Raw genomic sequence first — 27,084 nt, 5'->3', positions numbered from 1 at the left:
TTATGCCTTTTGGGTTAACCAATACATCGAACACTTTTGTGCGGCTCATGAATGATGTACTGAAAGAATTTGTGGGTAAGGTTGTCATTATTTACCTAGATGATATTTTGATCTTTAGTAAGACATGGAGGATCATATAATGTATATAAATAGGGCATTTGAGAAGTTGAGGGAAGAAATATTATTGATTAATTTGAAGAAGAGTATTTTTGTAAAGGAATTAGTATATCTGGGATTTGTAATTTCAACAGAAGGTCTAAAAATGGACCCTAAGAAAGTGAAGGTTATCTTTGAATGACCTAATCCAAGGAATGCTATTGAGGTAAGATATTTTTATGAATTGGCTAGCTTTTACAGAAAATTTATTAGAAGTTTTAGCAGTATTTGTGGACCCTTGATTGAAATAATGAGGGGATGGGAAAGAGTTTTAAGTGGACTATAAGAGAAGATAAGAGTTTTAATTTGTTAAAATAGAAAGTTACATAACAGTCTATGTTAGCACTTCCAAATTTTAATAAGGTGTTTCAAGTAGACTGTGATGACAGTGATACTGCAATAGGAGTTGTTTTGAGCCAAGAAGGTAGAACTATTTTTTTAGTGAGAAGTTGAATGATACCAGAAGAAAGTATTATGTTTATGATCATAAGTTTTATGCTATAGTTCAAGCATTGAAGAAGTAAAGATATTATCATCTTCCTAAGGACTCTATTTTGCATATTGATCATTAACCTTTGCAATATTTGAATAGTCAAGGAAAGTTGAATCTGAGGCATTTGAATTGGGTTGAATTTATATAGAGTTAAATTTATTTTTTGAAACACAATAGAGAGAAGCCTAATAAGGTTACAAATCTCTTAACAAGAGACAACTTTTACTGACAGAGATGTAGATTGAGGTGGTTGGGTTTAAGGAACTCAATAGTCGGTAACTAGAGGACCCTAATTTTGGTTAAGCTTAGAAATCTGGTACATAATCTATTACATTTGAAAAGATAGAGTGGTTGGATTTCATCATCTAGGATGGAATTTTATTTAGACAAAGTCAATTATATATTGCAAGGAGTTCTATGAGAGAAAAACTCATCAAGTAGAAGCATAGTGGAGGGTTGGCTAGATATTTTAGTAGAGATAAAATAATTGCCTTGGTTATCGAGAAGTATTATTGGCCACAATTACAACAACATATCAAAAAAATTGTAGAGAGTTATAGAGTATGTTAGATGGAAAAAGGAGCAAAGAAAAATATAGGGTCATATCAACCATTACCTATACAAGAGAAGTCATGGGAGGATGTCAACATGTATTTTGTTATTGGTTTACCAAGGAATTAGTGAGGACATGATTTAAATTTTATGGTGGTAGACAAGTTTTCAAAAATGGTACATTTCATTCCCTACAAGAAAACTATTGATGTTATTCATGTGGCAGAGTTGTTATTCAAAGAAGTGGTGAGACTACATGGTCTACCAAAGAGCACAGTTTCAATTTGAGATACCAAGTTTGTTGGATATTTTTGGCACACATTGTCAAAAAAGTAGACAGATTTGAAGTTAAACACATCACATCTTCCATAGACTAATGGAAAAGCATATGTGTTGAGTAGGAGTTTGTGGAATTTGTTGAGGGAGATAAGCCAATAAGATGGGATGTGATTTTACTGCAAAGAGAATTTACATACAATAATTCTATCAATAGGAGTACTAATAAATCACCATTCCATATTGTATATGGAAATAGTCCTAGAAATAGTTCTAAATTGAGGAAGTTGGATAAAAGAGAGATAAGTAGTGTCGAAGTTGAGAATTTTACATGAGAACATTTGAAGAACATTCATGAGGAGGTGAGGAAGCACATTACAAAGATGAATATACAATATAAGGCAAAGACAAATAAGAAAAGGAGGTATAAGGAAATTTAAGTTGGGGATGAAGTCATGGTTTATTTGAGGAAGGAATGATTTCTATTAGGTACATATAATAAGTTAAAAATGAAGAAGTTTGGACCATGCAAGATACTAAAGAAACATGATTCAGGGAATGCCTATAAAGTTGATTTACCCACTAAACTAAATATATCACCAATATTTAACATTTCAGATTTGACAGAGTATCATGAAGGAGGTGTTGAAGATGAGATCACAAAAGCATAGTGGAGTATTCTGATAATTACTTCAACTATAAAAGAGATTGAGGAAATACTAGATGGTTATATTGGCAGAAGCATAATAAAAAACATATAAATAATAACTAGTCAAATGGAAAGGGTGACCAGTAGAATATTCATCATGGATAACAAGGGAGGAGGTTAATCATCTTGGTTTTCCTCTACACACTTGAGACGTGACATGGTCACTTCTCAAATTAACCCGAGTGTTTTAAGGCAGGAGCACTTGGGTGTAAGGGCAATCTTGCATCACCCAAAAATAGTTTTATTTTTGTCTTTTCAATAAGGGTTATTTCAGTGTAGTACTATTGGTGGAAACTTTCTATTTTTATTAAGTTAGTCATATGAGCTTGGAATATTCTAATTTCCTAGATGGAGGTTCATCTTAGTTAGATCAGCCTGCCAATGTAGCTTCACTATCATACCATATGTATTACAAAAGTTATTGAGGTTTTTTGGTACAAAATACTTGAACTCAATTTTAAAGGCCTAAATAGCTCCAAAACAAGGTCAAACCTTGGCTTATCAGATATTGCACTAGTCAAGCATTATAGATCAGGAGTCATCAATTCTGAAAAGTACTTGTAGTTGCCAATCAAAGTTGATTGGAAAAAGTTATGGCCTTTGGAAGTTGGCATAACTAAAATTATAATTTGTAATTGCTTTGAGTTGACTTTATGTAATAAATATGAAAATAATAATTATTTAGGGGTTGTTTGACCTCAAGGGTTAGGATTACATGTCTAGAACCTTCCTGGGTGGTGAAATTTTCCTATATAAGGAAGGCTTATAGTGTTGTCTAGGGCAATTATGGGTAGTGGTTTGTAGATCTATCTTACAAAATATTGTAAGGAAAGTTCCCACGTAATTTCTAAAATTTGTAACTCCATATATTTGGAGTTAATAAGAAATCCTTATTTTGTTCTCACAAATTCCTATTGCTTTTGCATTTTTGTTAATTTTTTGTGCTATTAAGGGGATCAACCTTCATCAAATAGTCTAAAGTTTTGTCAGTACCCATATGGACCTAGTATTTAAAATTTTCAATTTATGTTCTTAAACTCCTTTGAACAATGGTTCAAATAAGTTTGAAGTGGTTTGATTTGATTGGAATAGGTTTAGTGTTTCTTTGTTTTGAAATGATTCATCTAGCAAGTTCATTAGTTGTCAATATTGAAATTTAGCTTCTAGTTTCTAATCTAAGTTCAAGTTCCATGGTTCAAGGTTTATATTCAAGGTCGAAGTTTGAGTTCAAGATTTATGGTTCAAATTGCTACGATGGAAGTTTAGTTCAAAGATTTAGGTTTACTTCTAGAGTTTTAGATCATGATGTTTTGAAGATATGAAGTTCGTCACTTTACAATACCTGAGAAGATGCGAGTAATGGTAACTTCTTAATCTCAGTTTGAAGAGGAAATGTTGAACATGGAAATATATAAACACATCTTAAGGTGTGAGAGTTATGAAGGAGCATGTTAATGGTCTAACAAGATGATTCAAGGCATACATTGTCTCCATTTTGAACAATTCACACCTGACCCCCTTTAGGTAAATGATTGACCATTGGTATTTGTTAATACATGGAAAGAGGCATATGTGCAGTCCAACATAGAGGGAAGGACCTGAGAAAGGCATACATTGACTGTTGCATATTAACATGAAGAAAGGAACCTTATCAACATTTATGTTCATCATGGAGCCACAAAGGACATCTCCCAAATGCTCAAATAGAGTGTTGACGATAAGATCATTCCCTTATCAAACTCATAGAACTAAAAAGATTTGTGTCAGAGTTGAATCACTTGAACATGCTAAGTCATTGGAACATAGCGATGAATGGAGCCACACGACCAATCAAATACATGTTATGTAATACTCAATAGAGATAGATGGTGAGCCCCATTTCTAGTGAGAGCATGCATCACAAATAAGGGAGAGATGTGTCATGATTGTTGGTCAAATTATCACAAGGAGGTGACTACGGCACACCCAACAAGAGGTTGGTTTGACTTATTTGACAATATGCTCATGTCACCATTGAAATCCTACTCTTCATTAGTGGTAAATAAATCAATCATAGAGCATATTCAAAATCATCCCCTCAAGTCTATAATGAGAATAATGGATGGAGCTAGTTCAAAGACAATCATTCTTGGAAATTTCAGCTTGTGAGAGATATTCAGACAGTCAATCAAAATAGTGAAATTTGTGAACCAACACGTGGTAGTACTATCATATCCAACTTAAAGTCTCAAGAATGGAAAGGCTTCACATTTTGATGCCATGTATTCCTAACACATGTAGTCCAAAGTCCAAAGATATCTTGGTGACATCAATTATGTTTTTGAAAATGCCAATAGTAGTGGGTCTATGAATTTCACCAAATATTTTGATTGTGAAATTATGAGATTCTATGATAACATAATGAGAATCTACGTGGCAAAATGATGGTCATCATGCATCAAATTAAGATAGCATCCACCAAGTGTTTGACAATATGCTCACCACCTTTGTGAAGACTAAAAGATGTGGCAAGCTCGTCATTACACCATCAAGTTGTGCAATCTAGTTATTCAAGTAGTCATTTGTGCACAATAAAGGGGAATGGACAATTACATTTAGAGAATGGACTCCCTAAAAACTAGTTCTAATAATGTCAGCATGTCACCACATCAGTATTCTCCTAGGCATAATGACAAATGATTCCATGTCAAAATGACCATCTTTTACACAAATTATTTACTAATGACTTGGATGTCTAGAAGGGATGTTTGTTTGATAGAATATTTATCCCACTCAAATAGTAAGAAGAGTCTTTGTGTATCTAATTTCAAAAGCTTGTGTGATTGGTCTCAAAGGAAATACAACATAGACTATAGCTCCCTTGTGTTAAAAGAAATAGAGACATATGCAACTTAATGTTCATATTTAGAATTAGCATTGAGAATAAACCAAATGAAGTTTGAAGGTTAAGTGATTTGACATGTGTCAACGAAAACAACTTAACAACATGCCAATTTATTCAATTCACCATGTGTCCCAAAATATACATATGAAGCTCAATGAAGAGGATGGAAGTTATAGAATTTTTTATATTGAAAACTTGAAAGAACCATCAAGTGGAAAGTTAAAAAACAAGATATTCCAAGTTTTTCCAAAGGCTTTCCAATAGCTCATCAAGCTTAATAATGACTTAGAATTATGATAACTTAAAATGAAGATGCTTGAATACACAAGGAAAGAGGAAAATGGATCAGTTATGATAACTAAAAAGCTACGGGAAAATAAAGAGATAAATAAGCCAGCAAAAGCAAGTAGAAGGGTTGGAGTTCTTCGGAGGGGGGAAAGAAAGCAGACTATGCATTGTGGAAGAGTAGATCTTTTGTTCTTTTTCTGGACTTTGTGCTAAGGGAAAGGGGGAAGTCTTGATTTTAAGTGTAATGTAAGGGAGGGAATTTATGTTTCTTCTAGGTAGTGACTCTGATGCAAATATGTAATAAGATCTGTGTAATATTTTGCATTTTAGAGAAGGGAAATTTTAGAGATAATTCCACATCATAACTTGGAGTACAGGCAATTATATTTCCACTGATTATGATCTTTGTATAATTTTTAGTTTTCTCTAGATGCATCTTAGTATCATTATTTTTTGAATACGTTTGATTTCAAGATTTTTGAAGCTTTGATTCTTCACTTTCTCAAGAGGATGGAAAGTTCATTCCTTTTTTTCATTATCTTTGTTATATAAAATTTGGATAAGTGGACTTTTTGTCATTTATTTCCTTATAGTTACTTAGTTTTTTATGCATCTATATCGTGTTTATGGATAGATGTTTGTAAACCTTTCTTGCTTTCAAGTTAAAAGCATTATCAATCATAGTACAGTAGATCTGTTGTAAGTCATATATGGGAAGCTATACCCAAATAAATTCAAAGGGCTCTTATTCATTTCAATAGTGAAGTGACCCAACTATTAGTGCATATTCAGTCTTCCTATCTAGGCTTTTTCGGGTTAATCTGTATGTATTTCTTTGGAGGACAATCTATTTACTAACAAGTTTGATGGAACAAACTTGTCATGATTATTTTATTTGATATCCTCATGAGTACACCTTGAATGTCCCACTCCATAGTTTTATATGGATACACCTTGATCACACATGTTGGATGAGAAGAATTCCATAGCCAACAAATTCATGGACCTAGTATTAGCACATAGTTTAGATGATACCAAAGGAATCATATCTTGTTCAACAAGAGCTCAAGGAAAATAAAATTAATTATTACATGAGGAGTTGATTCTACATGAAGAAGCTACAATCCCACACAAAATTTAATTTGTTTTGTGTACCTTAGTCAAAGTGCCAAAATTACACATAAATATTGCACATGATTTTTTTTTTAATAAAAAATATGTAACACCCTACTAGGGAACCCAAGAGAAATTAACCTAAATATACTACTAAATTTACCCAATAATTATTTTTCTTAAAATTTAATGCAACATCAACATAACAATATGGGAGCAATAAAATATTTCACATCACATTTACATAAAATAAAATAAATATATTGTTTCCATTTCTCAAGGGTTCCTTAATGTTCAATCACATTTATGAAAGTTTTATTAATTAGATTTAATTTTAAAAATAATGTCAACATCTATAATGATATGTTTGCTACATGATCCCATAAAATAATACATAAAGTACACATGATACCACAAAATACATCCAAACACATGACATCTAATGCACATGTCACAAGGTATATAAGGATAAACCAAATACAATACATCATCCCATAAGAACCTCAAAATACCATATCCACATCCATAATGATATGTTTGCCACATGATCCCATAAAAGAATACATAAAGTACCATCATACCACAAAATACATCCAAATACATGACATCCAATGCACATGTCACAGGATATGTAAGGATAAACATAATACAATACATCATCCCATAAGAACCTCAAAATACCAATACATAATACATGAATACATGGATACACCCATTGAATGTAAAGAATGTCTCCAAGAGATAAGAATAAGAATGGTACAACTACAACAATGAAACATCCAACATTAGTGCAAATTTGTGGGACCCCAATGGTAAAAGAGTCAATACTTCCCAATCTCATGGTAACCTAATTAGACCCACTCCTTTCATTCTAGGGAGATAATGTTTGGTCCACACATAGATAATCAAAACCACAAAATCAACAACACAAATCCTAGGCAAGAGATCTTGAAAGATCTCTATCTCAAGTGGTGCTAAACATATAGTAAATATGATTCCAGAGTCAAGAAATACAAGTACAAAAATATAATTATATAGGAATCTTGAGATGCATATGGAGAATTTTTGTTACACGAATCAACTCTAAGGATAACACAGTAGGCTCTCTAGACCCTAACCCCCCTATGACTCTATGTGGAAATAGTAACCTTTCATACAGACAAGGCTTACTAACTATGAAAGACAATGATCAAGCATCTTCTCCCACTCCCATCCTAGCATGTACTAGTACTCAAGACATGGGTGAGGAATACAATTATCTTATTAATTTATTTTTAAATCCCCCATTTAATGTGTAGTATTATCACTTAATTAAGTTACTTATAATGAGTTACCTTGGTAGTCACTTAGGCCCCCAACCCCCATTGTAAAACACTTCCCCCATATATAGCTAGATAACCTACCCCAATGCTCCAATTAAAGAAAATTGGAACAGAAGGATAAAACAATTCTACAAAAGATTCTCATAAAATCAATAATCATGAAATTTACCAAAGTAAATTAATGGAGCATAGGAAGAATATTACACCATACAAGAATCCACTGTCCATCTCAATATAAGATATTCAAAGGTCATCCATCCCATAATGGATATCTCACAATCATAATAACAATCCACATAATCTCATAATATGATAACAATAATAAACCAACACCAATATCATCCATCTTTATCATGAAGTACATCACTCATAAAGAAAACCATCAAAATCATAGTTAGAACATAATGTAACATAATCCATTAATACAATAATCTAAAATATAGAGAACAACATAAATGATAACACAAGGTGACCAAATAAATCAAACTTGTAATGCCTCGCCTAAAGATCCTTGGCAAACAAGGATAAACAAAGAATAAGAATTTTTTTAAAGATAAAGCATAGATACATGCAATAAAAAACATAAAAGAGATTACAACAAAAGGCTTAACTCACCAACCAACCAAAGATCCCCAAACTTTTATCACTTATCAACACATTCATTCCATCTACATGAGTTAATCATACAATGTTCATCTCAAGATGTAATCAAACATTATAATCGGGGTTTATTTTAAATCCCAAATCCAAATTTCCTAAGTAATTAATCCATAAAAGTTCATTTACCAAGCTAAAATACCTTAATGAAGAGATGTCATCATATTAACATCCTAAATGTCCAATAAGAAAAATTGGCAAGGTCTAGGGAGCAAGAAATCCCAAAAGGGTAGCTAAAAGTAAAAATTGTATCCTCTCAAAGTATGTTAAAATACTAACAAAATATTTTCCATAAGAAAAACTAGCCTAAAAGCTTGCACAAGTCAGGACTAGCTCCCATGTGAGCATTCCCCACGAGTCAAACGAAATACCTTTCCAAGATCTCATGAGACAACAAAGGTTCATGCTAGACTTTTTTTTCCAAGCAATAGATTGCTTCTGTTGTATAAGATATAAAAAATCTGCACAAGACATTAGTCTCCCAAGCAACATCTAAAGGACAACCACCCTAAAATATATAAAATAAAACATGGAAATATAAAACCTCCACACTAGTGAGTACTAGAAACACCAAACTCAAGGAGAAAACACTCAAGATCATCAATAAACATAGGGAGGATCAAGATACCTCACATTACAACATTCTACTCTAAACCATGATTAATAACATTGTAATAAAGTGAATCAACATCCTCACAACATACATGTACATAAGCAACATCTCAAGAAGGAAAGTGCAAGCATATGATGCAACCAAATCCAATCAACCTTGCTCATTTCCTCCCTACCATAATGGCATAATAAGACCTCAAGAGCCCTAACCATACCCCCAAGCATGAAATCTCAAGTTTCCAACACGATTAGTGGTGTTATCTTATGAGATCTTCTTATCCATAGTTCATCAATTAATATCACAAGAAGCAAGTATATCTAAAATGCTAATCTACCAAATGCATCATTAATCTATAGTAGTGGTAAGAAACATAAAATCAGCAATAAGATACAACATCATGATAAAGGAATGCATCAAGTAACATACTATGCATCATGTAAAATATGATATCGATGCATCCAAGATAAAACATAAATCACAAGGAAACATACTCTGAATACAGTGAAGTACCAAGTGAACATCAAGCACCAGCCTCAAACAAGAAGTAGATTGTCTCTATACACTAGTCCTCGACAATGGTATAGGTAGCTACGTCTCCCAACCATGTGGTACTTGTAGGTCTACTCCTATCATACTAATGGAGATAATGCCAGAACCACAAACACATAAGACAATCACCAATAGCTAACACACATGCCAATCAAGTATGATACTAACATCTATATGCTCATGAAGATAATGGAGTATGTCAAGTCACTGGTAGGACCCACTATAGGATAACTATGTAGGGATTCAAGTGCAGTATAAGTTGCTTGACATCGATAAGCTTAAGCTAAGGTAGTATGGTAAATGAACTCCCTCGAGAGGCCACATACTCAACGTAGTAGCATCAACTCCAATAGGAAGCCACACACCCTTGTGCAGTAAATCAACTCCTTTGAGAGGCCACACACCCTTTCCCTTTTATAGTATGATAAGTCAACTCCCTCGAGAGGCCACATACAATGCAAGTATTCTCTTATCTTATCATTAAGTGTTATTTCCCATTTATTGATTTGGTTATCACTTGTTTAAATCCTCTTCACATTACCTTGTCACCCACTTTTGGGTTGAGGTACATGAGAGAAGCCACTCCACCACCTACTCTACAAACTCATGGTCATCACATGATGAGTGCCTGTAGGCAATGAAGGTTCCCAACCTAACCCTCAAATGAACAATCCCTCAACTAGCCTATATCTGAGAGTTCAGGCCTCACAAGATCTTCTCAAATGTGTGTGCATGTGATCATGTGTGGGAACAACCATCCACACTAAATCAATGATAAACAAGGGTTGGATGAGAAAACGACAAACACCAAGTGCAAAAACACCCTCAATGGAGTATATTTTCTAGAGTACAAATTTGACATGAATATCAATGAAAATAAAGTAAAACCATGGTTAGATTGGAAAATTAAAATTCATTCTAAATCCATGACAAAAACCAATGCCAAGAAATACCCAAGAAAGCTAGGTGATATGCAAAATGAGGCGATGTAAAAATCGCTCAAAAATTGACATTGTAAAAAATTAACAAAATTAAAACCCATTATCCAAATGGTTGGAAAAATCCCAAAAATAAAATAAAAATCAATTTCTAAGATTGTATGCAAAAATGAACAACATAATGGTTCAAAACTTCTAAATTCCAAAGTTGAAAACCCCAATCAGCTTACACACACCAAACTAGGCCAAATAAACATATGAATATGAAGGGGAACACTAATTCTCAACCTCTAACTATAAAGTAATTGAAAAAATAAAATAAAATGAGCCACAACTATTAAAATGAGAGGCCCTACTTCTTAGCCAAATGGGCTAAAATGAAAAAAATAACAGAGACACTAATAGTGATAAAAGGATTGGCAAAGGAGAATTTTGCTCCAAATCGAACAAGCCTACTCTCACACTGATCCCGCAAGCATAGCTAACCCAACAAACAAATCTCTAAGATGCTCAGAAAGGGTTTTGGAGGATTTGCTCCAAAATCCTAAATTAAAAATGTTAGAAGTGAGAAATTAATTCACTTTTAGCCAATATATGCGCTTTTACAAAGTGTCATATAAATTATATTAGTTAAATTTAACAATCTAATTAGATGATTAACCCGAATATATTTGACAATTCCAATTGCTAGGATTCATCTATGATAAATTAGCCAGTAAATTAAAATAAATTAAATCAAATATAAAAATTCTCATTACACTATTAAATCACAATAAATAATAACTTTTGTGACCACTGCAGACTCCTAAATGCACAAACACTTCACTGGTCTAGTCACAAATGCATAACGAATCTGAATTCACCAATTAACTAGAGGGTTTATTATTCTAATTAACACAAATATGTCACCCATACAGGGACGATATTGCTTTAGTATGAATAGTTGAATCACTAACTCCACATTCCACTATCAAGGATATAAGTCTTGCATAATAAACAACTCGACTAAGTGTAGATGCAAGATAATAATATAGTCAAAGAAATAGTATATGAAATTGTGTATTTAATGATTAAATTAATTTTATTAAAATAATTTATTTAAATCATTCATTGGCAACATAATAAAAGTTTATTGCAAGAACAATATAAATATCCATAACACAAATACATCAACCATAATCCAAAAGAAAAGTTTATATTTGAATACAGAACCACCATATATCATCATAATCTCATAAATTAGGCATAAGCATAATCAACCAGCTAATGGAACAATAATCAAATCATCCCAAAGGTGTAGACCACTCGTGGGTCCCAATCATGATCACTAACGAAGCAAGGTCATCAAGGTTCCATCCATAAGGATGACTTATAGAAATTAAATGGGAGAGGCAAATATAACACATTGATGTTGAGTTATATAGAAGGAACAAAGTACAATTAAGGCTGAGCAACAATAGAAAGAAAAATTATGACCGAGCATCAAAAACATTGAGTGCCAAGTAAGATAGAGAGAGCATAAAAGTCTGGAATGGTACAAACTTTGAGGTAAACCATTTCAAGTTGACATGGACATGGCATCTAATGATTGTAGAGTTTGTTATAGAGGTTGTTATGCATTCTAACATGGATCATTGATCCCTATGAGGAAAGGACAACCAATTAGATGAAGAGGCAAAAAGGGAAGCATCTAGAAGACTCTTCAGATGCCTTTAAATAGGTAGATCCAAACCTTATTTTCAATAAGTGGAGTAAGCTATCATAGAAGAGATTGCAAAGTGTGTGAAAGAAGTGAAGTATTGTGTGGAAGAGTTAAGTTTTGGATGCTGCATGTGAAAGTTATGAAGAACAAATTTTACTGACCTAATGAAGTAGTGAAGGATTGAGCAAAGCTATATCAAATTGGAGATCAAATTAGAGATTGGAAGGAGGAGATATGTAATCAACAATTATAAGTATAGACTAAAGGATCAGGTTTTTGAGTTAGTTTTAATATATTGAATTAGGGAAAATCTCTTAACAGAGTGGTTTTAATAGACCTTTATAAATCTTCGAACAGAGTTCTTACCTCATTATAAGTGTAAAATCCTTTAATCAAGGTAAGACGAAATAGTCTTAAATGTTTTTAGCAGAGTAGGCATAGGTTAGATCATTAGAAGTGATCAAAATTATAACCCTAACAGATTAAATTTGTTACTGTACTAGTGAATATTTGTGGGTATCAGCCCCACCCCAATTTTACCTTCACCTTACAAGGTTTTTGGGCAACCAAATATTTTGTTATATGTTTACATTTCATGGATATGATGCATAGTTAGATTTATTCTAGTATTTGATTTATGTTATGCATAAATAAATATGAGATGGTCAATATGGTGAATGCAGTAAAGTTATTTTTAAGATCCTAATTCACCCACCCCACCCACCCCCCCACCCCCCTCTCAGTATCTTAGTTTTCCAATTAAATTTCCAAAAATTGGTATCAAATCATTGGTTCTCTTGAAGAAGTCTAAAAACTTGTGAGTTCACATCTTGGAGATAGAGGCTTACAAATTAAGAAAGGTAATTGACAATCAAGTGACTAACATCAAGCTCATATTGAGTAACTTGAAGTAGCAAGAGAGGAACTAAGGAAATCCTTTAGAAAGAGAAAGAATATGGCCATTAATTAAAATGATACACTTTATAAAGAAGTTGATACACAAGGATTATTTGACACTAGAAATTATAATGAGAGTGATGCAGCCATTGCAGATCTACTATAGAAGATCAATATCCTAAATGAAGAAGTCAAAGAATTTAAGAGAGAACATGAAATCCAATCAGTAAGGTTATGTGAAGTAACCAAACAAAAGAAGGAAGCTAAAGAAGACAAAGTTGTAGCTATGGAAGACAAAATACAAATGTCTATCAGACTTGAAGAAAGGTCATATGATGTGCAAAAGCTTACAAACACTCAACTAAACATGATGAATCAATCGATGCTTGTAAATCAGGAATTGAACAGGAAATAAATGGTGATAGAAAATTTGAGATCACATAGTGACCTACCAAGGAATGAGTTAAGATATGAGAAAGAACTTGTGGAAAGGGCGAACAAGCATAGTGAAGCATTAAGATACTTTGAAGAATTGATGAAATCACCTAGGTCATCTAGTAGAACTTTTGGGCTAGGACATACAAAGCAACATTCATCTACTTAAGAAGGAGAGTCATCAGAGAGTGGAGAGCGAAGGAATGCAAAATCAAAAGGAAAACCTACATGCTATCACTTTGGTAAACTTGGACACAATGCAAACATTTGCAAAAGAAAGAATGGTATGCAAAACCCTAAACCTAAGTGTATTGGTTATTATTTTTACTACAAGAAGCAAGGTCATCAAATACATGAGTGTAAATCAAGATTGAACTATATATCTATTGCACCTAGATTTGAGGGTTAGTGTTAAAATTGTCAAAAGTTTGAGTGTAATGCCTACCCCTACTTGACTTTTCTATTGTAGTATCGAATTCTTTTAGGTTAGTTTTTTAATTTTGTTTTATGATTATCGGTGCTTTTGGTTACCAGATTTGATTAAATGTTATTTCATACTCAGATGAATTATGTGATGAGCTACTTGAGTTGTCTAGTTATTTCATATGTTCATGACTATTTCGATGATGATATATATGTTCATGTAGTGACTTTTAGTTAATTAATGATGTTAGTTAGATGAATGATTTTTATGCTAGATACTTACCCCATACTTGCATGTGTATAGTGTACGTGTATGTTTTCTTTATGTTTGACATTTCTAATGTGGTTGAGGAAGGGAGTCATAGTTGCTTGCTAGTTGGGATCTACATGATCCACCACTTCCCACCATTGCTTGTTTAGGTTAGAATATATGTGTTTGTACATGCGTGGATTTTATGTAGATTGCTGGTACAAGGTATCAACTTCCCTAAATTGCCAAGATAAGCATACCCTATTGTAGCATTTCAATGGTATAAGTAGGGAGATAACTCTTGAGTCCAAATCCTAACTTAAGCCAATTGTCCTAGAAAATAAGACAAGTATCTTAGTTAGTTTCACCCTTTCAAATTCATCAAGTGACATGAATTTGTGATTATAACACTTGAGTTTGATTTAGTTTTATGTTCTATATGATGGATTGTCATATTTGGTTTTGTGGGTCAGTGATGATTTTTTGTTATAATTAAATCAAATTAAAAGATAATTTAATGATTTAATTTAATAGAAAATTTATAAAGAAATTTGATATTTATTATATTTAATTAATTGACAATTAATTAAATAAAAGAATTATATTTAAAAGATTTTATTAAGGTTTTATTTTGGACATATTTATATTTATTTAATTTAATGATAATTATTTAGTAGTTTTATTTTAATAATAAACTCTAAATAATGTTTTTGATTAAGAAAAATAGGTTTTACAGGGATCTTGAAACCCAAAAGTTCTTACATAACAAAGGATTGCAAATTAACAAAATAAGGTCAGCAATAGAACAACAACCAACAGAAAGGCCAGAACAAAAAGCAGGTGAAAAGCCAAAATGAAAAAGACCTACAAAAACTATAGAAACCAAAGACAGAACTTGAAAATTCTTCACTCACTCCCTCGCCTTCCTTTAGAGGTCCTTGATAGTCTCTACTGCTTCATAGGCTCTCTGGTTCTCTACCATGAGCTCCTGGCTTTTTTTACAAGTCCAATCCAAGTGGCTTTGGGTTATGTCTATTATGGTGTCCTCTTCCATCATGTCTTCAATGTTGTCCTTCTCATCCTTCTCCACAACGAAACCCCTGGCTTTCAACTTACCACCAAGACTAAGAATATTTTTATTGAGAGAATTTAGAATAGTAAGCATCTAATTAGTCATGTTATGGTTGTATTTCTCTAGATTTTGCATCCTTTTTTCAACCAACCTTATTCAGTCCCCCTAGTCTATCAGGATCCCTTGCTGATTCCTTTTCCCCTAGCTTTCCATTTGTCCCATTCTTTCTTTTACCTCCTCCAACTCATGAAAAAGCCATTTAATAGATCGAAAGTTATCGATCATGTTATTTTTTGCATTATTAAGCAAATCCATGCCCACTTCCCTCACATTGTCTATGATGGCCACTAGTGCCAGTTCTATTAGTTCCTCAAATTGGATCTTTCCCTCTTTTTCTTCAAGGATTTGAGGATTCATAATTTCTCTCACAATCCCAATTTTTGAGGTTCTGCTATTGAAATTTCTCCAAGCCATATGCCTATATTATATCACAACCTCACCACTTTCCTCCTCCATATTCTCCTTTTCCTATTCCTATGGAGGAGTGGGAAGGGGAGGGGGTACAGAGATCTCTGGAGCCATATCATTTTTCCCCACCAGAGGCATGTCCTCCTCTCTATTTCTCTTTTTCTTCTTTGGGGTTAGCAACTAGCTCCTCTGTAATCTCTACATCCTCCCTCTATTTCTCATCCTATGTGTCCATATCTTCTCCTTCCTCATTGTACTCTTCTTCCCCTTGACCAACTATTTTGGACAGATGACCCCTAGGGCTTTTCACGTAGGTAACTTTACTTATAGTAGAAGTATCCTTATCTCTTCCCCTAGTTTTCTTCCCTAAAAAATGATATTCTTCCTCCTCCTCTAAGCTTAAGCTCTAGATTTCCTCTATATTTGAGGAGAAATTGGAGCTTCCTGTCTCCTCCAAAGCAACCACAGCTTGAACCAAAGATTTGCTACTAGTTTGAGCTTTGAAATATTCATAGAGCAAAAGAAGTAAACCCTCATGTAAGGCAGGGTTAGCACTAGGTTTTTTCTTATACCACAAAATATTCTTGTTCATGGAAGAATATAGGTAAAAAGGAAAAGAAATATTTGCCCCATAATGGAAATGATTGAGCAAAACAAAATTATGGGTTCTAACCCTATCAAACCTCGTGTCCAAAGAAATAAACTCGATAATAGCCCTTAGCACGTACCTCCAGAGCTTCTTGATTGAGTCCATCTCATACTAAGTCTCACTATTCACCAGCTCCTTCTTCTCATCCATGTTCTTGGCAAAATCCTTCACCACATTCGCAGAATTTTTTTTGTCTTTGTAAAACTTTAAACCCTCATCAGGTATTTCTATGACATGGGCAATGACCTCCACATTTACATGATGCAACACCCCATCAATCTTAACCCTACCATCCTTCCAAGATTCTACCATTGGATTGGTAATTGCTAACTCAATGAAGCTTGGCAATGTAGTTTGCAATGCCACCCTTTCTAAGTTTCTCCTAGAACTTGTTTCTTTGTTTCCATTTGTCCACCTCTCCCATTGGTTCTCTTCTACTCTATTCTCCCACCCTCTCGATAAACTAATTGATACCCTTTTTCAAAAACATAGTCCTCTCCTCTCCTTCCTCTATCCTTTGTTTATTCAATCAAAACCCACTTTTTCTTTCAATTCCAGTGAAATGGTAAAGAAAATAAGAAACCCATAAAGTGTGGTGATTTGACATGAAATGTGACATCCACCAACTCCTCCAGTATTTTCCATAAATGCTTTGGCTTTTGCACATATTTACATTAGTTCCCATAATTAACTAGGGATTTCACCCATACCTCCCTAGATCCTCTCTTGATCAATTAGGCCTTTTGCAACTGATAGAATATTCCTTCGAGTGTTCGATATCATCACCATTTCTTTCTTGACTGCCTCATTGGCAAACCAATTAGCCAACAAGTTAGACTCCCTATACTTGTGGCTGACATGGACACTGTCAAATTTTCCAAGTGTTATACAGATTTCTTCCACTATGCTTACAATGGTCCAGGTAGGTTGGAGAACTCCTTTAATGCATTTGATGATATTGTATGAGCCCCCCTCCAGCCATAGTTTTTTGACTCCCACCTCTAGAGCTAGTTTAACAGTGTGGAAAGTAGCACTAGCTTCCACATAGTGGTTTTTCTGAATTCCCAAGGGATAGGATAGAGTAGCAACACCCACACCATGGCTATTTCTAATGATGCCCCCACATCTTACCTTTAGCCACTCCATCAAAAGTGGCTTTATGCCATCCTTCAAGGGGGATTTTCCACTTCACCTCTTGTCTTTTCAATCTCCTATCCTTTTCCATTTTCTTACTCTTACCTCCTTCATCAATATCTCCACCCTTCCTTAAAACAAAATTTTCTCTCATAATGTTGTTGATTTAATCCACAAGCACATAAGCAGGAGCCTCCCTATCTTTAAAATTTTGATTATTTCTCTCCTTCCAAACTCCCTAGTAGAAGTGAGGCAAAGTCCATAAGCTAATACTGTGTGATTTTGTGCCTTTGTACATGCTATCCTACTGACAAAAGAAGTCCAAAACATTATTTGGCTTGCACCAGCTTACCCCATAGTTCTTGGTGAGATATTCCTAGACCTTCATTGAATAAGGGCAATGGATGAAAATGTGATTAACCATCTCCAAGTGGTGCTTGCAAAGAATACATCTATTAGGGATATTCTAGTCTCTTTTTTCCAAATTATCTAGAGTGAGAATTTTATCTTGAAGCTTCAGCTAGAAGAAAATGTTAATTTTAGGGGTAAGGCTAGGCAACCAGGCCTTAGACCAAAGAGGTTTAGCCTTCAAGCTCCAAAGGGAGTTGTACCTCAAGGCCACCAAGTATGATCCACTAGGATTACCCTCCCATATCAATTCATCCTTATTATTATTCAAAAATAAAGAATTCAGCATCACCATTATCAGCTTAAGATCATTCAAAATCAAAGACAAGTCTCTCCATCCTTGGTCCATTCTATAGTCTCTTACTTTCATTCTGAACAACCTTATACAAGTATTGGCCCAATTATCATATGTAGGGTTATTAATGAGAGGACCCTAAATTAGCCAATTATCATGCCAGAAGAGCATGTTTTCTCCATTTCCCACTTTCCATTTGGCCTTAAAGTTAGTTAAAGATCTTGCCTTTAAGATCCCATTCCAAATAACCAAACCATTTGGGATGTCAAGGTTATTAAGCAAAAACCTTAGAGATGGCCTCCTAATATTACTTCTCCACCAAAAAGTCCCTCCATTCTCTAGTACTGTTAAATATTCACCATTCTTGCTTAGCTAGAAGTGCATTATTGAGATGCCTAAGTTTTCTAATTCCCAGCCCTCCATAGCACCTGGGGAGACATACATTGTCCTAGGCCACTAGATGGTATCTTTTATGTTCCTCCAGGCTAGACCACAGAAAATCTCCTTAGATGTTTTCCATTTTGTCAGCATGTTTTATCAGAATCACAAAGAGACTCAAGGCATACATTGGAAGATTCTGAAGAGTAGACTTCACCAGAAGACATTTTCCAACTTGGTTGGAAGTGGTACCCTTCCAAACTGCCAACTTCTTACTAAACCTATCAATAATCTCATTCCAAAAAGAGCTTGGTGGCTTTGTCCCCAATGGAAGTCCAAGATAGCTCGAAGGCAAGTTTCCCACCCCACACCCAAGAATACCAGTAATCTTCCTTTATCTATCAACAGGGGTGTTGATAAAGAAAACCAAGATTTTTGCCTAATTAATTAGCTAGCTAGATCCCCTGGTATACAAATCCAGTAATCTCTTCATTGATTTGGCCTCCTAAATCGAAGCTTCTCCTCCCATAATAATATCATCCACAAACTATTGGTGAGTGAAAGAAACTTGCCTTGAAGAGGGCTTTATTCCTTTCAAGATCCCTTCCTATCTTTTTCTCTAAATCAATCTCCCTATACACTCAACCATGATAATGAAAAGGATGGGAGACAGGGGATCTACCTGCCTTAAGCCTCTTAATGGTTTGAAGAAATCTGATGGAGACCCATTAATCATGATAGCAAGTAAGGAGGTAGAAACAAGTTGGGAGATGAGTTTACATACCTGATGATCAAAGCCAAAAGCTTAGAGAACTGAACCAAGGAATATCCAATCTACCCAGTCATAAGCTTTGGAGAGATCTAGTTTGAGAAGAAGGCCCTCCCTCTTCCTAGCCTCCAACAAATGAATGACTTCATGAACAATCCTAATAGAATCTAGGATCAGTCTACTAGGGACAAAGCTAGTTTTCTGCGGGGAAATGACCAAAGGAAGAACTTTAAGGATTTTGGTTGTCAGAACTTTTGAAATGATCTTGTAAAAAGAATTGCAGAGACTAATGGGCCTAAATTGGTCCATAGTATCCACCCCAGGGATTTTAGGAATAAAGACTAGAAGGGTAGAGTTGAGCTCTTTCAGAAGATTCCTGGCTCCAAAAAATTCCTACACTACCTTGACAACATCCACCTTAACCACCTCCCAATAAACCTGGAATAAGAAAGTAGGAAAACCATCTGACCCTGGGGCTTTATCAACTAGGAAAGAAAACAGAGTTTTTTTTACTTCCTAATAATTTGGTATCACCCTCAACATAGAATTATGGTGAGGTTGAATCAATAAGGGAAGAGATGAAACAATTTCCTTATGGTCCTCCATAGATAACATAGGATCCCAGGAAAGAAGCGAAGATAAAAAATTAACAGCCTTAGCAAAAATATCACTATTATTAGACAAAAGAGACTAGCCCTTCTTGACACCTGTAATCCTATTGTTTTCTCTATGCTTAAGAGTGGAAAGGTGGAAAAACCTAGTATGCTGATCCCCCTCTTTAAGCCAGTTAATTTTGGATCTTTGTTTCCAAAAGTTCTCTTCTCTACTAATAATGTTATGGAGATTAGAGACAATAGATATTTCTATGTTCCTATTATGATCATTATATCCTTCCTATTGTATTAAATACTAAATAGTACGAAGCTGATCAGACTTCTCCTCAACTTCGAAAATATGATCAAAGTCTTTCTTGTTCCAAACTTTGATATTACATTTTACATTTCTTAGTTTCTTGGCAACCCTGAACATTATAGTCCCTTCCACCTTAATGTTCCACCAAGAGGAGATCCTAGATAATAAGTCTGGGTGGGATATCCACATCTTTTCAAAATGAAAAGGAAAATTTCGCCTAGTCGCAAGAGGGGCTATCAAAAGGGAAATAGGGGAATGATCAGACCCAACTCTGGGAAGAAGGGAGAGCTTGCAAGAGAAAGAGTTCAACCAATCTAGTGATATGAGAGCTCTATCAAGGTGGACCTAGATGCAATCACTCCCTATTTGCCTGTTGGACCAAGTGAAAACCCCACAAGAAAGATCAACATCTAGGAGAGCCAAATTGTTTATAAAATTTGAGAGATCCAACTTGCTATCCAAGTCCAAGGCCAAACCCCCAGATTTTTCCTCATCAAAAAGGGGAGTATTAAAATCTCCCATTATTATTCCTTTGTTAAGGTTGCAATTCTGAATTATAGTACAAAGCTTGGTCCAATAATCCTTCCTCTCTTGCTTTGAATTAGGAGCATACACATTTAAAAGAAACCAAGAGTCTTTGCTATTAATATGAAGAACTTTACATAACAAAGAATTACCTTCATTATAAATGGTAGTTACTAGGAAATGCTTATCATTGCAGAGTGTGAGCAATCCTCCAGATGCTCCCTCATAATTTATGGCCTCTCCATCCATGCTATTACTAAAGGAAATCTTATCCACCAGATCCTTCTTCATTTTAGTTCCTGGATCAACATAAAATTAGGTCTATGATCCCTATTCATGTTACTTACTACCTCTTGTTTATGGGCTCCATTTAGCCCCCTTATATTCCAAGATATTATGTTCGTTTCTTTTTAACAGAGCACTTCTTGATGGTTCTTTGGCTCCCATTAGCCAAATTCCTTCTAGCCTCCTCTTGAATAGTTTGGCTTAAACTCTTTCTACCTGGTGTCTTTGGTTTGACCCCCACATCAGCTTTACCTTGACTCTTGGTCACTACTAGTGACACCAACGAAGGATCTCTACTTTTCTTCTTAACCTTGATCCAAATCCCCTTTTTTTTATATGAGCAAATCTCAAGCCATTCCTCTATTCTTGAAATCTATCCATGGGGAAAAAATTTGATCAAATCCAGAATCCTAGTTCCCAAATTAATGGATGTTGAATGATCCCCTAGAGGTGATGAGAGAAACTCCTTGGTACCCTGAGGCACTTGAGTTTTTGGCACCGTCTCCTCTTTATCTCTTGATAATTGCTCCTCCCCTATCCCTCCTAGGGAAGAAGTTAGGAAAATTACTTGGAGGGAAGATTCATAATGACCCCTCTCCCCTTCAGAGGTTGGTTTGATTTTCTCCTTATTAAGCCCTTTATTTCCACTAGTCGGTCCTCCCTCCTTTACTTTGATTCAGGTATATCTGGATTAGAGACCTTCACATCTTTTACAGGGGCCTCCACTACTTTGGTCTAAGAATCAACTAGATCTAAAGCCTTCACATCTTTTTCCACCTCTTTGATCTAGGAACTATCCTGATCAACGACCTTCACTTCTTTTATAGAGATTTCCACAATCACCTTCTAATTCTCAAGGCAACTGGTCTCATGACCCTTGATGATCTTCTGCTTCCAAACCTTTTTCCTTTCTTTTCTAGATTTGGAAGAAGATTTTTTCCTATTATTTTCCTCTTTAGCCTTAGGGCATTGATTGGCCTTATGGCCTATTTTCAAACAATAAAAGTAGGAAAAAGGTACACTCTCATAGTGCAGCTTCTGAACATGTATTCCTAGTTTAGAATGGAAGCTCACTACTTCTGACATATTTACCCCCTCCCCAACTTCAATATAGATACAGGCATAGGTTAGCCTTTTTCTAGATGTTGTTATTAGGTCTATAAAGAGAAGCTCACCAAAAGAACTAGCCACTCCCATGAACACATCCTCATTCTAGAACTCCAACGGAAGCTCTGGAAGTCTAACCCAAACTAGGGCTTGCACAAAAAAAGAATCATTCAAGTCCAGCTTCGATGTCCACTTCTGGAAGATGAAAGTTGAGCATCCTATTACCCAAAGACCTTCACACAAAATGTTTGAAAGGTCCTCATTGTAAGAAAATTTGAAAGATAGAAAACCTTTGGTCATTGCAGTGATTGTGACTTGACCTTAAAGGTTCCATTTCTTCTGCATGAAAGATCTAACAATGTCTATATTTGGCCTTTGCCCAATGAACTTACCCACTAGGGTAGAAGCCATAGAAGCAGTGTTGTGGTCAACAAGCTTATCCATAATGGCAATTGGACAAGTGTCTTTTTTCGCTCCAAGGAGCACTTTAACAGCTGGAAAACAAGACTTACCAGTTGGTTTAACTCCAAATAGTGAAGACCATTTTGTGGTATGTGCCCCAGGAAAGCCTAACTTGGGTCGTTCGGAGCCTTTCTAGGGGCACGTGGGTCCCCATCTCTATTCTCTATTGATTCTCTGACCTCTAAATTTCCCTGACAATCTCCATCCCCTCCCTACGATCTATGACCTGGACCATGATTTCGATCTCGGCCAACCAAAGGAATCTCGCTCAAAACATGTTTCAAATTTTGAAAATCTGCACTTCCCCCTCTACTTCCACTCAGCATCTCAAAATACATAAACTCTAAATAATGTTATTAATTAAGTTAATTAATATATTATTTAAAACATCCTATGAATTAATTAAATAAAAAAATCAATTTTAAAGATTTTATTAAAGTTCTAATTTTGGCATAGTTATATTTATTTTATTTAATAATAATTTATTTAGGAGTTTTATTTTAAATAATAAACTCTAAATAATATTATTAGTTGAATTAATAAATATATTATAAAAACGTCTCACAAATTAATAAGAGAGAGTAAGCAATTATTTAATAAGGTTTATTTTAATTAAATTGCATAAAGCATATGCATGAAATTAAAATATAGTAAATTAATTGAAGAGAGAAAGCTAATTACTTAAATAAAGATATTTTGTAATTAAATATCTAAAAGAGTTGTGCATGAAAAGGTAAAAGGTAATAAAGTAATAAACAGTAATTGATCAGCGAGTTCCCTCTCATGATTGCACAATGAAAGTCCCAAATTAGGGGAGAACTCTTTATCAGAGATCTAGAGCTCATTTTGTAATTACACAAGTTTTGGATGAGTAATTTCAGAGAGAACGATTCTCAGAAATAGGGAATTGTTGTGTGTTTTGTGTGTCCGTCGTTTTAGCATCAGATCTAAGTAGGATCTCGTGGTTTAATTGTACAATGGATTTCGTTCTTCGAATTTCTATCTTCTTCGTGTCTGGATAAATCTATTTTAAAATTTTTTAATGTGGTTGAAAATCTTCTCTACCTTGTTCTTAATACGTCTTTGAGCGAAGTAATTTGATTGAAACCCTTGTTTGAGAAAATTGAATTTTCGTTATAGAATTGGTTGTGATTTAATCTAAAACCTTGTAATGGATTTATTGATCTTTGTTTCGAAAACATTTGTGAATGATTATAGCTATGAAATCTTTGTCTGGCTGATTAGAAAATGGGATGAGGGTTTGGAAAGTTTTCAATTTTAGTAAGTTCCATTTTTGAAAAGTTTCTATTTTGAGTAAGTTTTTGTTTTTGGAAAGTTTACATTTTTATTAAGTTTCCATTTTTGAAAAGTTTCTATTTTTGCAGGTTTCTATTTTTGAAAGTTTTGACTTTTAGTAAGTTTCCATTTTTGGAAAGTTTCTATTTTTAATAGGTTTCTATTTTTGGAAAGTTTGTATTTTTAATAGGTTTCCATTTTTGGAAAGTTTCTATTTTAGCAAGTTTCTTTTTTTGGAAGTTTCTATTTTTAGTAAGTTTTCATTTTTGAAAGATTCTATTTTTGGAAAGTTTCTATTTTTAGTAAGTTTTCATTTTTAGAAAGTTTATATTTTTGGAAAGTTTATATTTTTAGTAAGTTTCCATTTTTGAAAAGTTTTTATTTTTAACAGGTTTCTATTTTTGGAAAGTTTATGTTTTTAGTATGTTTCCATTTTTGAAAGTTTCTATTTTTAGTAGGTTTCTATTTTTGGAAAGTTTATGTTTTATGTAGGATTCCATTTTTGGAAAGTTTCTATTTTTAGCAAGTTTCTATTTTTGGAAATTTTCTATTTTTAGCAAGTTTCTATTTTTGAAAAATTTCCATTTTTAGTAGGTTTTCTTTTCAAGAAAGTTTTTCCAATGTTTAATAAATTTAAAATTATTATGGTAATAATTGATAATTATTATTATTAATAATTTGAATAAATATTGTTAAAATTTGAAATTTAATTATTTCAAAATTTGATTTAGTACTTTATTATTTAAATATAATTCTAAAGTAAATTAAAAATCAAAGAAATTAATGTTTTCTTTTATAAACTTGGATGTGTTTATATGGTTCAGATATATGAAAATGATTTGTAATACTAGGGAAATTTTATTATTCGAAAATCTTAGTAATTATAATACTTTGAGAAAATGAAAACTAAAACCCTGATTGAGATCGAAAACATTATCAAATTTAATATCTGGAAATAAAAAATTGGAAACATATAAGTGAGAATTAAATATGCTTGTTTTCCAAAACCTAATGTATTATGATAAGTTACTATTATATGTTTTGTATGAGACATGTAATTTTATTGATGTTGGGTTTTAGGTTTGACTTAGCTTTGACCAGTCATAATATTTACCAAAGGCTTGGGGGTTTTGTTCTATGATGTCATGATGATGTTTTGATTATGATCTTTTATACCTCACCATGGTGATGTGTCATGTGTACTCTATGCTGAGTTGATCAAATGGTTGTTATTGCTTTCCAATTTCTCTTGTGTAGAACAGAAGTGAATGGTGTGCCTTTTTTGGTATAACTTTTGAGTCTTTGATCAGTTGTCTTTGGATTGCTTTCCAATCGCTTGTACAGGACTAAGATGATTGTATGAATTTATTCTTGGTGATGTCATGTTATGACGTGGATTGGTTTATGTGTACTTATTTTTTGATCAGTCCTATTAGGATGATTATATTGGTGAAAACTATGATTTTGATCAATGATATTTCAATGCTTTCCAATTGCTTGTTTAAGAACTAATGTGTCGTTTATGGTCATTTGAGATCTTTTGATTTTACTAAGTTTAGGGTAGGTTATATGTATGTCGTGTTGGGAAGTGGCTTGCAATGGAGGTCGAGGCCCTAAAGAGGCTAACGGGTAACGCATTGTAGGTTATTTAATAAGTGATAGCATTTTATTAAATAGGTTTAAAATGAATTAACAAGATAGTGGTACCATAGAAAGTCACTAGGGGGTCAGAGGATTAAAAGACTTGTCGGGTAAGCTTAGAGCTGACTTGTTAGTATGTCTTGTTAGTACAAAAGGATACTAGTACCGTATAGAGTCACTAGGGGGCTGGAGAATTAAAAGACTAGTTGGGCAACCTTAGAGTTGGCTCATGTAATGACACTTGCCCACATGCATAGTAGATTCCCTACGTGTTTGTGTTGCCGTTGGGATTAGTTGATACTTGTGTCTTGGTACCCTTGAGATAGTTTGCTTTCTAGTGATTCCTTGAACCTAGATGTTGGTTTTGACTTTTGAGTTTGTTATCCTATTTTGGACTTGATTTTAACTCCTTAGGGTGATGGGAATGGACCTTTTTGGGTTCCATAGGGTTGAGTGGTAGTGTTCTTTCTTATACCATTGAGATTCGACCATCGAATGCCACTATTATATGTGATTATGTAGATGTTCATTTCTATCTATTCATGTATTTCTATGATGGATGGTTATACCTATTATATTGTATTTGATTTCATAAATCTTACGAGATGATGTAATCTATTTCATGATGTATATTATTTCAGCCTTTCATACCCTATGTCTTGTACAATGGATGATTGTGCATTTTGTTTATTGCCAAGTGGCATTATATATAATTGTATATTGTTTAAATGGAATTTGTACTTGTAGTTATTCTTTAATATGGATGTTTTATATATTGGAGTTAGCATTAATTAAATTAAATGTGATTCATCATCATGGGACCCTTAAGAGTTGTAACCTATTTTTTGTGATTGTTGATGTATGAGTGTATGTTAATTGCTTCTATTACTGTATCTGATGTTGTTAAGTTATTAACTCTAACTTTAAAAAAAATGTTTGTCAAACTTAGTAAAACTTTAGGTTAACTTCTTTTGGGTCACATGACGGGGTGTTACATTGGACATAGGGCATATGAATGCAAACCACATGCTAAATATGACTGTTGGAATTCTTTAGAATAACTAAGGGGGGGTAAATTAGTTATCCAAGGTCCAAATGTACAAATAAAACTTTTCACAACTTAGTGAACCCATATCCATAAAACATTTTCATCATGCATGCATCCATTAGATTATGCAATCACTTAAACTTGTAGGTTACTATCAAACAAATTTGCATAAATGTAAACATGAAACATAACAGTAACTCATTTGACACAATGATTTAACATGGAAATCCAATTTGGGAAAACCCACCAGTAACATGCTACTCATTATCACTCTTCTGAAGTGATGCCCTGTGAAAGGCCAACCTCGTTAAAGGTTACAATGCACACTGTTAAATATTGCCTAGTTAAAAGGTTTTAATCACCCTATTAGGAGTGAGC

This window comes from Cupressus sempervirens, chromosome 5 (genome assembly GCF_028749045.1).
Source record: "Cupressus sempervirens isolate cs-2001-9-10 chromosome 5, ASM2874904v1, whole genome shotgun sequence".
In the NCBI taxonomy this organism is placed as follows: Eukaryota; Viridiplantae; Streptophyta; class Pinopsida; order Cupressales; family Cupressaceae; genus Cupressus; species Cupressus sempervirens.
Note: the sequence above shows the minus strand (reverse complement) of the source record.